Below are 14,498 nucleotides of genomic sequence, written 5' to 3' on the forward strand. Positions count from 1 at the left end.
TTTATCTTTCTAATTACTTTGTTGGACACTTCATGTATACATGTGCTTTTTTTCTTACTTTTTTATAGTTATTTCTACATATGAATCATTTCCACCTTCTATAGTGTAACTTCCTGGAGTCAAAAAGGACATCAGAAGCCATCTAATTCAACCTGATTCAAAAAAGACACACAACTAAAACTCACTGGAAAGTCAGAGTAGACATCCAGGTTCTACTTGAAAATGTCCAATGAGGGAGAATCATCCATTGTTCCTTGGGGCAGCACATTCTTCATTTGGACAGCTCTGATTCTGCTGTTTTTTTTCCTGACATCTAACCCAAATTTGTATCTTTGCAATACAGTAGTTGAGGTAAATCATGTGCAGAAATAACTACCAAATGAGTTTGAAAATTATTATGGATACAGGAGGCAACAGCTTCAGTGCCAATTTATACTCAATGTCCTTAATTCTCCCCCCTAAGATTAGAACAAAGTTTTGCTTGAATGTAATTATGATCACCCCATTAGTCCTCTTTTTTTCCCTTTGTAAATATTAATTCCTTCAACCAATCTTCTTAAGACATTTATTCATAGCCTTTTCCCCTACTGGTTCCCTTCCTCTGGAGTCTTTCAGGTTTATTAGTCAGTCAATCAATCAGCTAGTCAATAAAGTCAATAAATATTTGCTAATGTTTTTTGACATTTGTATCAACAGTACTCCTTTTTATGTTTTATTCATGTGTTTTTTTGCATACATTTACAGATTATCACCACTCCATGAGTTCACCTCTAACAAAGTACAATAATTAAGGAAAACTAATATTATAGTGTTCTCATCTGAAAGTTCATGAAACATTCTGCATCTGTAGCACCCCAGCTCTTTACTTAAAAAATAAAAAACATAACCAAAAACTATTTTCTCTCCCTCCTATTCCTTTGAAAAAAGAGAAAAGAAAAATATCTTGAAACAAATGTACAATTAAGTAAAACAAATACTATCACTAAATGTATACAAAATTATATTTCATTCTGCAACTTGAATCTATTACTTACCTCTCTATTAGAAGGTTGGTAGTATATTTCATTACCTTTCCTCTGTGATCATGGATGGCCATTGAATTAATGCTTGTTATTAAGCTTTCAAAGATATTTGTCTTGACAATAGTTGTTATTTTATAAATTATTCCCTGGTTCTGCTCATTTCATTCTTTATCAGTTTGCAGAAATTTTTGAAACTGTTCATTTTTATAATATTTTGTATGTGATAGTATAAATTGTTATTTTGGTTTTCCTTTCTTCACTCTGTGTTGTTTCATGGATTTCTTTCCACATCTCTTTGAAATAAACTGTGACCTCATTTATTAGAGAACAATAATATCCCTTCACATTTATAGATTATAATTTATTTATCCATTCCTCATTTGATAGGTGTCCATTTAGTTTCTAGCTTTTGCAATGAAGTAAAGTACTAGAAAACAAAGTTGGTACCCATTAATTAAGGAATGGATGAACAAACTCATATATTAATGCAATGGAATTCTTTTGTATAATAAATTTATAGAGATATGCCCCTACATTGCAAAAACCAAGTAAATTGACACAAAATGAAATATAATTAATCACAATTTATATGATGACCATTATAACAATCTCAAGACAACTAATTGTGAAAGGTTCCAAAATCTAAACAAAGAAATGAACCATTATGATTTTGCAAAGCAGTGAAGATAGGAAGAAAACAGAGCCAGGCACTATGCAGAGTTCCTACCAAATGTTATCTCATTTGATCCTCACAACAACCTAGAGAAGTAGGTGTTATTATTATTCCCATTTTGCAGTTGAGGAAACTGAGGCAGAAATTGAGCAACTTGCCCAGGGTCAAAGTGTATGAGACTGGATTTAGCCTTAGGTCTTCCTGCTTCCAGGCTTCGTACTCTATCAATGGTCAAAGGAAAAATCTTGAAATAAATCTCTAAATTCTTGACAGAGAGGTGAAGAATTAAGGTTACAAAATGAGATTTGCATTCTCAAATGTGACCAAAGTTGCTTGACATGCATATTTGGCATAAGGGAGAGTATCTACTCAGAGGCTGGGGGAATCTGAGTAGGGATAAACATAAATAAAAGGACTATCTTTAACATTTTTGGATGTGTAATAGAAAATAATGAAATATAAAAGGGACAAAAATAGAACAATTTTATACTACTTTGTAAACATTATGTAAATATTTCTTTAAATAAAATTTATGTAAAAATATTCATTGTCACATACAATTCTGTTCCATGCTTTTCTTTATATCTTGAAATGTTTATGCTTGGTGATTATTCATTTCATAATGAAAAAATACATTTTCCCCCCCCAAAAAAAAACCATTTGTCCCTCTCCAGTCCTATAGGATCCTATTTCCTTAAACTTTCAAATACTCTTGACCATGGATCTGTAAACACATCTACCAGTAATTTCTCTTAGTAACCAATAATGTAGTTCATCTCTAAGCTGACTTTAATTCATCAAAATTGATCAGATCCTCTTTCACTGTCTCTTTATTTGGCTTCAGTATCAGTTCCCTGTCAGTCATATTTTCAGGGAGTTCATCTCCACTGCAAAGATCATTCCCTTCAGTTGAAAAAAAATATTAGAACTGATCAACTTTGTTTTAGACATTATGTTTTCAATTATCATCATCCCATTCATCCTGTGTCCTTTCCTTTAATTAAGCTAAAATAAGCATTATCAGTTTTTCTTAACCTTACTTTACCTCCTCAACCTGAGCTCATTCTATTTTTTGTTCCTTTTAGCAGTGGTTTGTGGCACCAAACAATTCTCCTATATATATTTTTTACTTGCTATTGCTTCTAGCTTTCTTTATCTATCTCTGTCTCTTCTTATTACTCACTCTGTTGTATTCTTTTTGGGCTTCTTTGACGTCCTCACCATATTCCCAGATAACTCATCATTGGGACATTCCATCATCCTTCAAGAATCAATCAACTTTGGTACACAAACTGCATCAGTACCTTCTGTCCCTCTGATTGGAGAGTGAAACCATGAACTTCTTAGCTTTCATTGAAGAGAAGAGTATAGGATAGGCATCTTCTCATTTACCATCCTGCTGTACTCATTTTGGACTTCTTCTAAATGACTTCATTAAGGATACTATGTCTTTATGACAAGTACTTTCTCAACTTCTAATCCCTCCCCTCCCTTCTCCCACACCCTTTTCAGATGTGTGTGTGTGTTGGGGGGTGGGTGTGCGTGCGCGCGGATAGTGTTCCATCATTCATCTCTAAACTCCTTGAGGACAGAGACTTTCTCTTTATATTGGTATAAACCAACACTTAGTGCAGTTCCTGGATCATAGTAGGTGCTTAATAATTATTTATTCACTATTGACTATCTGTCTATTTGTTAATAGATAGATATCTTGAATTTTTCATATTTTCCTGAGCTGACTGCATCTGTAGAATTTTAATTCATGATATATTATCTACCCTTCTATGAACGCTGATTTGTTATTTATTTATTTTTATATTTTTATTTAATTTTATTTTTAATTTATAGAATAAAACAAGCATTTCCATAACAAAGTACAATAAAAAGATGATTGTACATGAAACAGAACACTGCTTTCTTAGAATTTTGAATGCATGCATACTTCCCACAGTTTTCCTCTCTACAATACACACATTTAATTCCTCTTTTGTACCTGCCTTTAAATATATGAAGACAGCTATAATATCCCCCTAACCTCACTACCAGGCATGCCAGCATAACATTATGGTTTCTGTCTCTCCTCTACCTTGTTAATCTTCTTCTATAGGTGCTAAAGCTTCCCACTATCAGGGAAAATTGCATAAACAAGATAGATATTGGCCTAATCCTTGAAGCTACATGTTCATAAGTGTGAAGCAATCATACATTTGCATGCAACTTTCCATTCTGAAAAATTAAATAGTGCCATTGATGAATTCATACATCAATTTAGCTATATACATTATTGATGAGTAATATGAGCCCAATGTCATCATTCCTTTAATAAGCCATATTATATTCTAAGAATCTAGATGGTAAAGATCTGCCTAAATTCTCAGGATATGAATGGAATCAGTTCTTAATATAAATAAGAAATGGATTTTAATATCTTTAGTCATCCAATAAATGTTTATTGTGTATCTGCTGTGTAAAGTACAGAAATAGAGTATTATCCATTTATTATATTTCTGATTTTTAAAAAAATATTTCCACAGGGAATCTGTTTCTGAAGCAAATTATGAGGCTAATTATGATCACAACAGTAGACTTTCAACAATACACTTAACTTTAATATATAAGTGGTATGACAAGCAAGACTGTCCCTTCCATGTGCTTTGTACTTTATTCATCTCTATAGACAATACTAAGTAGGAGAAATATGCCAGGAATTTTCTCGATGTTTGACCACATATGGATGAAATTTTCATTTTTTCCCTCTCACATCAATATTTTATTACATGGTTCCCAGTGGATCCAAATCAATGGATTTACTTGAATTGTTTTAACCAAGAGTTGTCAGAGAACTAGAAAAGACAGACAGGCGGTGGACTATATAGTTGGAGGGAAGAGCGTCATATATTCTAATTATGACATATAGTTATAAATTCTTAGAATTTATTGGAAGACTTTGTGGAGGCAGACATTTTGTTTCATCATTTGTGGGAAATACTTTCAATCATACATTAATAACTCTAGTGTTGCAATTTTAGATGATTAATTCCAGTTGAAGTTTCAACTGGAAGAGTGATTAGAAACATTTTAGTAAAAATAGTTTTAATTCTTCTTATTATGTATTTCAATAGAAGACTCAAATAGTATCTTTAAAATTAAAGATATATTTCCCCCCTAGGACACAATCAAAAATAAACTGATTTGCCTCAATGGCTTTTAATGATATGATCATCTGACTTTGTATATGAGTTGCTTCATTCATCTCTGCTTTTTGAAGATCAGGGTGCACTAAGTCAAATTTGAGTGTATTGCCACTGGAAGGAATTGTTCACCTTCACATGTGATACTCCATTTCCCACCTCTATGACTTTGCTTTGGAAGGAGTTCTTGGCTAGAATAGTTGCCCTTCACACCTTAACCTCTTGGAATTCCTGGTTTCCTTCATAAATCATCATCTCAAGCACGACTTTCAAGAGACTTCTACTTTGCCCAGCTTCTAGTGCCTTTGCATCTAAGGTTACCTTGCCCTGTCTTTGTGCATCTGCCAAGCCCCACCTCCATTTGGGTGGTCCTTTTATGCCCCTACATGTCCAGGAAGTTACATCAAACTAGATACCCAAGGAAGTTTCATTAACAGAAACATAGTTTGTTCCTTAGCCCTGTGGGCTAATCGAGTTCTGCATACAGCTTTATTTCCTTTCACAGGAAAACAAAACAAAACAAAACAAACAAAAAAACTGTGATGGGAAAGAGAAATGTAGGTAGATAGTCATACTCTCATAGCTTTAAATGCCAACTTGAAGATTTTCTGTTTTCTCTTGGCAGCAAAAGAGACCTATAAAAGACATTCTCACCAAAGGAGTTAAATAGTGAAACTTGTGCCCTAGAAATATTGATTCTGTAGTCATGTGGATATTCCGTTTCCTTGATCTGCACTCAAACTAGCCATTCTCTATGACTGAAATTAATGCTGTCTTTCTCTTTGCCTCCTAGAATCCTTGTTTTCTTACTAGGTTCAACTCATATGCCACATCCTCTATGGAGTCTTCCCTGACCCCTCCTCCTCACCAGTTGTAAATACCTTTTCACTCTTCATTCTGATTAATCAATTAATTAAAAAGCATGTATTAAGCATCTGCTGTATGTCAGACACTGTTCTAACTGAGTGGAGATACAAAGAAAGGAAAAAAATCCCCTACCTTCAAGGGGCTCACAATCTAGTGGGGACACACACACACACACACACACACACACACACACATACACACACACAACTTTGTACAATCAAGCTAAATACAGGATAAAAAGGAAAATATGAAGAGAGGGAAGACATTAGAATTCACCAAGATTTCCTATAGAAGGTGGAATATAAGCTAGCACTTGAAAAAAGCAAGGGAAGCCAAAAGATTGAGAAAAGGAGGGAGAGAATTCCAGGCCTGGGGACCATTAGCCCAAATAAAAGCAGAGATTTTTATTTGAAGAAGAGCCAAGGAACCAATGTCACTGGATAGAAAAGTACAAATGGGGCATGTAATATGTAAGAAGACAGTTCTTAGGCTTCCGTGATCCTATGATCACCTCCCATGCTCCCTAAGTCTGTCCTTTCAGCTAGAAAAAAAACTACATTTCCAATAAGAGCTCTTAGTGATCAAGGGCTCTGCAGGCATGGAACTAATGAACCCAAAGATAAAGAAAGAGCAGAGTAGATGCATGCTGTAGCCAGCTCATACTGGCTCTTTAGGACCAATTGTGAAGTGTTCAGATTGAGTCCTAGAAATCGGCAAGTATTATAAATAATTTCTTGATCTATTGTTTTGTTGATTGACTAGATTTTTCAAATTGATTGATAAATTGTTAATAATGTGGATTAAAATGAAAAATATGCCACGTGTACATTTTTTGGAGAGTTGATTGCTAAACCTTTATCAGCATACCATGTGAGTAGAGAGAAAGAAGGGCCAGGATCCAGTAACTGGACTGTTTAATAAAGAACAGAAAATGATCTGTAGATTGGTGATGATGACAACAATGAATTGCCTTACTGTGTTAAGGTGGGTAGAGTGAATCTTAAAGTTGCAGAGATTGCTGAGTAGTGATGGAGAGATGAAAACATTACTAATATTTCTATTGTTCCAGGAAATATGTTAGAGATAATGAGAAAAAAAAAAGACCACTCAATCCTGGAATATGGCCAGTGTCCCCATCCTTCTCATAGGTGAAGTCATGCTCAACGCTCAGTGTTAACATAATCCCAGCCTAGTTTCCCCTGAATTCAATTGGCAGATTTGTTAAAGCTATAAGAAATAGTTTGAGTCAGGTAAACATTTTCAATGGTTAAACAGTGTGTTTTTATTCATAAGATCATTCATGATTATGTATTATTGAGAGCTCACTTTAACTTTAGAAGCGTATATTGAGAAGAAAAAGGAAGGCATTATCAGCTTTAAAGGCAAAATCAGGACTACTGTTTCGATAGTCAGATAATGATGTAGCCTGTGAAGGAAGCTGTGTGATTGTGAGACAATATAACAAAATAACATTGAAAATTGCAAATGAAATATGAAAAGGAAGTAAAGAAAAAAATATTTGGAAATAGTTTTAAGCTGGTAGTAACGTCCAAGGAAAACATGCCATTTGCATGAAATGATATGGCAGATATGATGTAGATGGCACATCACTTAGAAACTGCTGCAACAAGGGGAAACTTGTTCTGATGCGTGTTATTGTCCTCAGTATGGCATCATATAGTGCAAACAGTGAAGGCAGATCTCATCTGCACATTCACATATTTTAATAAGAATCTAATAGAAAATTTTTAATTAAATCAAGAGAAGAGCATAAAAGAACAAAGAACTATACCTAAAGGATTAGTATTTAAAAGGAAGGTAAATTAGAATCCATTTAAGTCTACGAACTTCCTTCTTAATTTCAATTATAAGGAAAAGAATAGTTGACATACAAAAATGTTATTAACATGACTCTAGACTCATTATAATTAGCGCAGAGGAGACTAAATATACAAGCAGCTAAACTGGGCTATTTCTGTTATTCCAAACAATTGACTGGTACAGTAAGTCTCATTAAATTACTCATCAATGAAAGAAAAAAATAATCCAGCCATTAGTTTGACTTATTTGGCAGGTATTCAACAGAAATAGACATTCCTGTCAAAAATGCAAACTGGTTTCTAGAAGCAAACACTCTCTTGAGGTAAAGATGGTTTCTCTAATACTACTTTCAAAAGAGTGTTTCATCATATACTTAGAACTAGAAATCAGTCAACAAACAGTCTTATTAAGTGCTTGGTATGTGCCAGGCACTTTGCCAAGCTCTTGAGGACACAAAGAAAGACAAAAAACACCTCCACTCTCAAGGAGCTCACAGCTGAATGGGGAAGACATGTAAACAACTATGCAGAAACAAGTTATATGCAGATAAATTGGAATTAATCAAGAAAGGCAAGGTACCAGATTTAGTGGGGATCATTAAAGCCCTGCTATAGAAGGTGAGTTTTACACGGAATTTTAAGAAATCAAAGAAGGACAAGAGATGGAAATGAGGAGAGAATGAATTTAAGACAAATAGATGGGCAAATGAAAATGTCCAACTGTAGCTGGTACTGTGAATTTGTTCAACAATTCTGAAACAAAATTTAGAACTATGTCCAAAAAATATTAAACGGTTAATACCCTTTAACCCAGAAATATTGCTGCTAGACCTATGCTCCAAAGAAATCAGAAACAGGAAAATGATTAATATGTACAGAACATTTATAGTATCTCTTTTGGTGGTATCAAAGAATTAGAATTTTTGAAGGATTGCCATCAATTTGGGAATGGCTAAGCAAATTATGCTATACTATAAGAAATGATGAAGCAGATGGTTTCATAAAAGCCCAGGAAAACTTATATGTACTGATGCAAAGTGAAGTGAGCAGAACCAGAACAATGTATACAATAACAACAATATTGTGAAGAAAATGAATTTTGAAAGACTTAGTAACTTTGATCAACATAATGATTATTCATGACCCCAAAAACACCAATATAGAGAACTGATGGTTCCTAAGTACAAATTGCAGCATTTTTACCTTTCTTCCTTCCATTCCTTCCATTCCTTCCTTCCTTCCTTCCTTCCTTCCTTCCTTCCTTCCTTCCTTCCTTCCTTCCTTCCTTCCTTCCTTCTTTCCTTCCTTCTTTTCTTCCTATTTTCAGCATAGGGTATGTGGGGATGAATAATGTGTAAGAAGATTTGAAAACAGGAGGGAGCTAGATTAATTAGGACAGTGAATTTTTATTGATCCTGGAGGTGTTATGTAGCCACTGGATGTGATTGAACAGGAGATTCACATGGTCAGGTGGCACTTTAGGAAAATCAATATGACATTTTATTGGATTAGAATGAGAAGAGAGTTGAGTCAAGGAAGGGAACAACAAAAAGGCTATTGGAATAGTGCAGGTATGAGATGATGTTGTCCTGTACCAGAATGATTGTAGTCAGAGGACAGAAGGGAAGAGATAAAAAAAAAAATGAGTGTGTGGAATAAGAGACATTGAGGGTTGACACCTAGGTTGTGAGACTCCTTGACTGGAAGAGTTGTAAACTCCCAATAGCAGAGGATTTAAGAAAAGATGAAGGTTTGGATGGAAATATAATGAGTTCAGTTTTGTATATTTTAAGTTTAAGATGTCTATAGATCTTCCAGTTTGAGATGTCTTACTGGCAACTGGAGATGCAAGTCTGAATGAAGGTCAAGAGAGTGGTTAGGACAGGACAAATAGACCTGAGAAGCATCTTCACAGAGACAATAATTTATTCCGTAGGAGCTGAGGAGATCACAAAGTTAAAAAGCATATGGAGAGAAGAGACAAAGTCTTGGGGACATACATGATTAGTGGATGTGACCTATATGCAAACCAAGCAAAAGAAACTGAGAAGAAAGAAGTATACAAGAAAGAGGTAAACTGAGAAAGTAGTTGACTTTAAAACATAGAGAGGAGAGAGTATTAAGAAGAGGGCAATTGAAAGTATCAAAAGGTGCAAAGCTTAAGAGAGAATTTTCAGTTTTAAGATGAGGTCTGAGGCAAAACGCAATGCTAAGAAGTAAGGGGAAAGAAAATAGAGGAAACAATTAATGTAATTTCTCAAGGTTAGTCAAAAATGGAGGAGAGATATAGGATGTTAGGTTAAATGAATCAATGAGGGGTTTTTTGAGGATGGGGAAGACCTAAGCATGTTTATAGGCAGAAGGGAAAAGTCATTAGAAAGAGAAAGATTGAAGAAAAGTGAGAAAGTGTTTTTCATATAGGGAGACAATCAAGTGAGGAAGAGGTGATAAAATTGGAACACTTATGAATATAAAGGTATTTGCTTGGAAAGGAGAAAAGTAACTTCTTATATGAGATAGGGCTGAAGAGGTATTGGCAGATGGCATCTGAGTGATATGAAAGAAGAAAAGAGATGTTTGTCGTTGTTTAGTCATTTCAGTTGGGTCTGACTCTTCCTGACACTGTTTGGGATTTTCTTGGTAAAAATTCTAGAATGGTTTTCCATTCCCTTCTCCAGACAGATTAAGGAGCACATGGCAAATGAACTCAATTTTTTGGAGGAAGTATAATATAAGGTAGTATTATAGAACCTATTAACCTTTGAGAGAACTACCCTTTAAGCAATAAGAAAGTCTATCATTGCAGAGTGAAGTGAGCAGAACCAAGAGAACGTTGTACACAATACCAGCCATGTTGTGCGTTAACTAATATCGATAAACTTAACTCTTCTCTGCAATACAAGGATCTAAGACATCTCCAGAGGCCTCGTGATAGAAAATGCTATCCACATCCAAAGAAAAAACTATAGAAGTTGAATTGGTATCTTTTTTATTCTCTTCTGTTGAGTTTGTTTCCTCTTTCTGGTGGTTCCTCCCATTGGTTCTAATTTTTACTTACAACACCACTAATGTGAAAATACGTTTAATGGGAATGTAAATGTATAGCCCATATCAGATTGTGTGCTGTCTTGGAGAGGGTGTGGGGAAGAAAGGGGACAAAAATTTTAAACTCAAAAGTATATGAAAGTGATTGTTGATAAATCAAAATAAATTAATAAAATAAACTAAAAAAAGAAAGTCGATCATTAAACATTCTTCAACTATCTTCTTTTATTATAAGAATAATCTTTATATTGACTTAGCAACTCTTCTAGTATGTTGGTTTGTAGTACTTACCTAATTTTGCATGTTCATATAACATTTTCAAACAATGTGATTAAATGAAAAACACGTGAATATGTTTTGAAGAATTGTAATGTATTATAAGAGTGATAATTACCACTTAAGTATAATTTTGGTTTAGAAAAAGAATACTGATAGAAATTTGAAAATATTAGTGTTAATTTTCTATGAATCATAATGAATCATTCTACTGAGAAATTAGTATTTTGTATTAATAGAATTGCCATTATATGTATCCTGGAAACATGCTATACATAACATTTCAAATCCACACATGAATATCAGAAAATGACCCTAAAAACACTATTGTAAATTATTTTTCCTCATTATAGCTCCCAAATCCAAAATGTTCTCCCTCTTCTCAGTGAATAACATGGTAAATAAAATTGTGGTTTAAGTATCAATGACTACAATAGATAATTTCTATGATAATATTTTTTGTTAAGTTGTTCAGCTATGTCTGACTCTTTGTTTCTTGGTAAAGTTACTGTAGTGGTTTGCCATTTCCTTCTCCAGGGAATTGAGGCCAATAAAAGTTAAATGCCTTGCCCAGGGTGACAAAGCTAGTCAGTGTCTGATGTCATATTTGAACTCAGGTCTTCCTGACTCCAGGTCTAGCACTCTATCTATTGTGCCACCTAGCTGCCTCCATTATAGTAAGTATAAAAGTACAGAAATGGGGGAGTAGAAAGGGGAAAATAGGTAAAAGGTAGATAATAGAAAAATAATATATCCTAATAAGCAAACAAGAAATTGTTATATAATTCACAGCATGACAATTAATTTGAGGAAGTAGTACAATTTTTATTTATCCATATGACAGACCCTCATTCCTGTAATGTACAACCCCCTCACGTGCACTTCATACCTTGCTAACCTCAGGATTCAGTTCAAGTACTATTATTTAGACAAAATTGTTCCCAATTCCCCCAAATGCTACACCCTCTTTAATTACCCTATGTTTGTTTTGTACAAATTTATTTTGCACATTTGTATGTAATAGGAGTCTCCTCATGTCCCTGGGAGAACATCTCCTCATGTGGCAAAGCTGCAAAGCCTTTTTCTGAGAGAGAGATGATGATATGGAATATAAGTGCTTTGTATAGACTGTGGAACATGTATAGACTTTCTTTAAACTGATTCTGGACAGCTAACTATAGGGCAAGGAGGATGTTTTTTATTCAATTGGCTACATAGCTGAAACTTAGGGCATCTTCAAAAAGTCCTGAATTGGCATCAGTCTAATCTTTCTGGCTAGCCTGTGAGCTACAGTGGAGCCGGGGTGGTGTGTTTCTTTGCTCATAACATCTGGTGAGAGACAATGTTGTAAGCAGTCTCTGGGGCATTCTCACCTCTGTAGACATGTCACCTTTGTGGGGTTTCTTTTTTCTTTCATTTTAGGCAGGTGAATGGAATCTGTGATCTTGTGAATTTTGAAAAACTAGAAAAATAAATCAGGAATTTAGGATTTTTCATCCAGGCTATATGTAAAAGACAGCCCAATATTGATGCTTCAAGGAGCAAGGAGACTTTGGGGAGTGACCTTTAGGACCTAGGCTAGGAGAAGTTGAGACAAGAACTTATCTAGTAGTAAGCCCATATCTAGTAATGAACTTGCTCAGACCAATATTATACAGGTACTGAGCTAAGAAAAGCTGGAGCATACATGAGGGTGTTTACTTTGTTCTTTCTATATCTTCAAAGTAAATGTTTCTTTTTTAAAAAGCTAATAGATATTAAATAATTAAATGGAACTAAGGTGCTAGTTATGGTTCCTTAATGGTAGTAGGGACTTCAGCTAATGGTAGTAGAGATGAAACATTCCAAAACCTAGATCAATCCCTAGAGACTCTATCCCTCATGGATAGATGTAGCCTGGCTTGCTTTGTGAGAGTGAGCCCAGAGTATATCAGACACATTTTATAGCTACATTACATATGTACATATTGTTTCTGCTAATAGAATGGGGATATGTTGTCTACTCCAAATAGAAACTGTATACATTGGCTACTCACAAATTTTTGGTTTTTGTTTAGCTCCTAGCCCAGTCAATAGTATATAATCAGTGTTAAACAAATTAATATAAATTGAATGATATGTATGTTTTACACATATTTTGTGTCAAAATATCCTGGGATAGACTGAAATAAAAATTTTAAGATTATCTTTTTTTTCTTTTTGAACACTTTATTGTTTTTTTTATGTTATATGTCAAAATGATTTGAAAAGCTATCATATATAGCTATAAAAATACATACATAGAAGAAAATAATGTATTATTAGGATATCATAGCAAGTGCTAGCATAAATATATGTAAAGAAGGAGAATCCACGATCAATCTGAGAAATTCCATAATTTATCTGAAGAGAATATAAAGTTTAAGCCATGGTTTGAAAGCCTGAGAAGGAAGTCAATGAAGACGTAATTACTAGCTAGGTAAAAATCACTATCCTGAATAGTGGTTGACAAAAACTGACAAGTGCATCTGGTCATTCCCCTTCTAGGGCCTCTTCACTTTTCCCCTTACTCCTTAGTTTAGCTACCAGACCTTCTAGAGAACAATATCAATTTCCTAAGGCAGACTGATCCTTGGAGAGAGAAAAGAAAAAAGGTGGTCAAACTTGCCATGATGTGGCCTGCCCCAACTTGAAAACAATTAGGAAATGAAACAATCAAATTCAACAAATGACTAAAATGAAAGGACAAACAGATAAAAACAAACTACACTACTTAGAGAGAGAGAGAGAATCTCATTCCAGGTACATGTGGGGATCTTCCTGTAAGAATATGAGATTTGGAATTGATTGGATGAGGTCAACTTTTTAACTTTCAGGTGAAAATGCATTTCTTCAACAGATCGCTGAAGGAATTATAGCAATCCAAAACAGTAAACTTGGGGGAAATCAGGGTTGATGGGGATTCATTCTGTTACCTGCCAGCAAAAAAACAAACAAACCCCTCCCCCCACAATATCAGACTTCACTTCCAAAGGGGAAAGCACTTAAGCTTTCTATACCATAAGGTGAAATATGCCATTTCGATTGGGGTCCATAAGGATTCCAAGCAGTCTGGATTCTTATCAATTGAAATTTGCTAAATTATTCAATCGTGGGTGAGCCCTAAACATGCATGGGATTACAAAACTGAGATTAGGTATTTGGGATTGAAGAAAACTGCATATCTCCAAGATGGTAATCATGAGCTAGGGTGCTAAAAGGATTCTTGGTTATCATGGACTATGTCTGATTCTGAGTAATAACCCCAAAGTGTCATTATCTCTATTTGTCCCTTTGCACTTCTTACAATTAATCAAGAAAAACTTCAAGGCAATGGTTAAAATTTAGCTTGTATCTGTTTCCAAAGATGGATAACTGTGTCTCCCAATTCTCACACGTGCTCAGTGCACAGTATGGTTATTAGGCATGGGATAACCCATATTTAATCCCATGGAAAATGCATAAGACCCTAAATTCTCACAAAGGCATATATGTGTGTGTGTGTACGTATATATGTATATATGTGTATATGTATATATGTATGTATATATGTGTGTGCACAAAAATGCTCACATATATACATATA

This window comes from Phascolarctos cinereus, unplaced genomic scaffold (assembly GCF_003287225.1).
Source record: "Phascolarctos cinereus isolate Bilbo 61053 unplaced genomic scaffold, phaCin_HiC Scaffold_9;HRSCAF=440, whole genome shotgun sequence".
In the NCBI taxonomy this organism is placed as follows: domain Eukaryota; kingdom Metazoa; phylum Chordata; class Mammalia; order Diprotodontia; family Phascolarctidae; genus Phascolarctos; species Phascolarctos cinereus.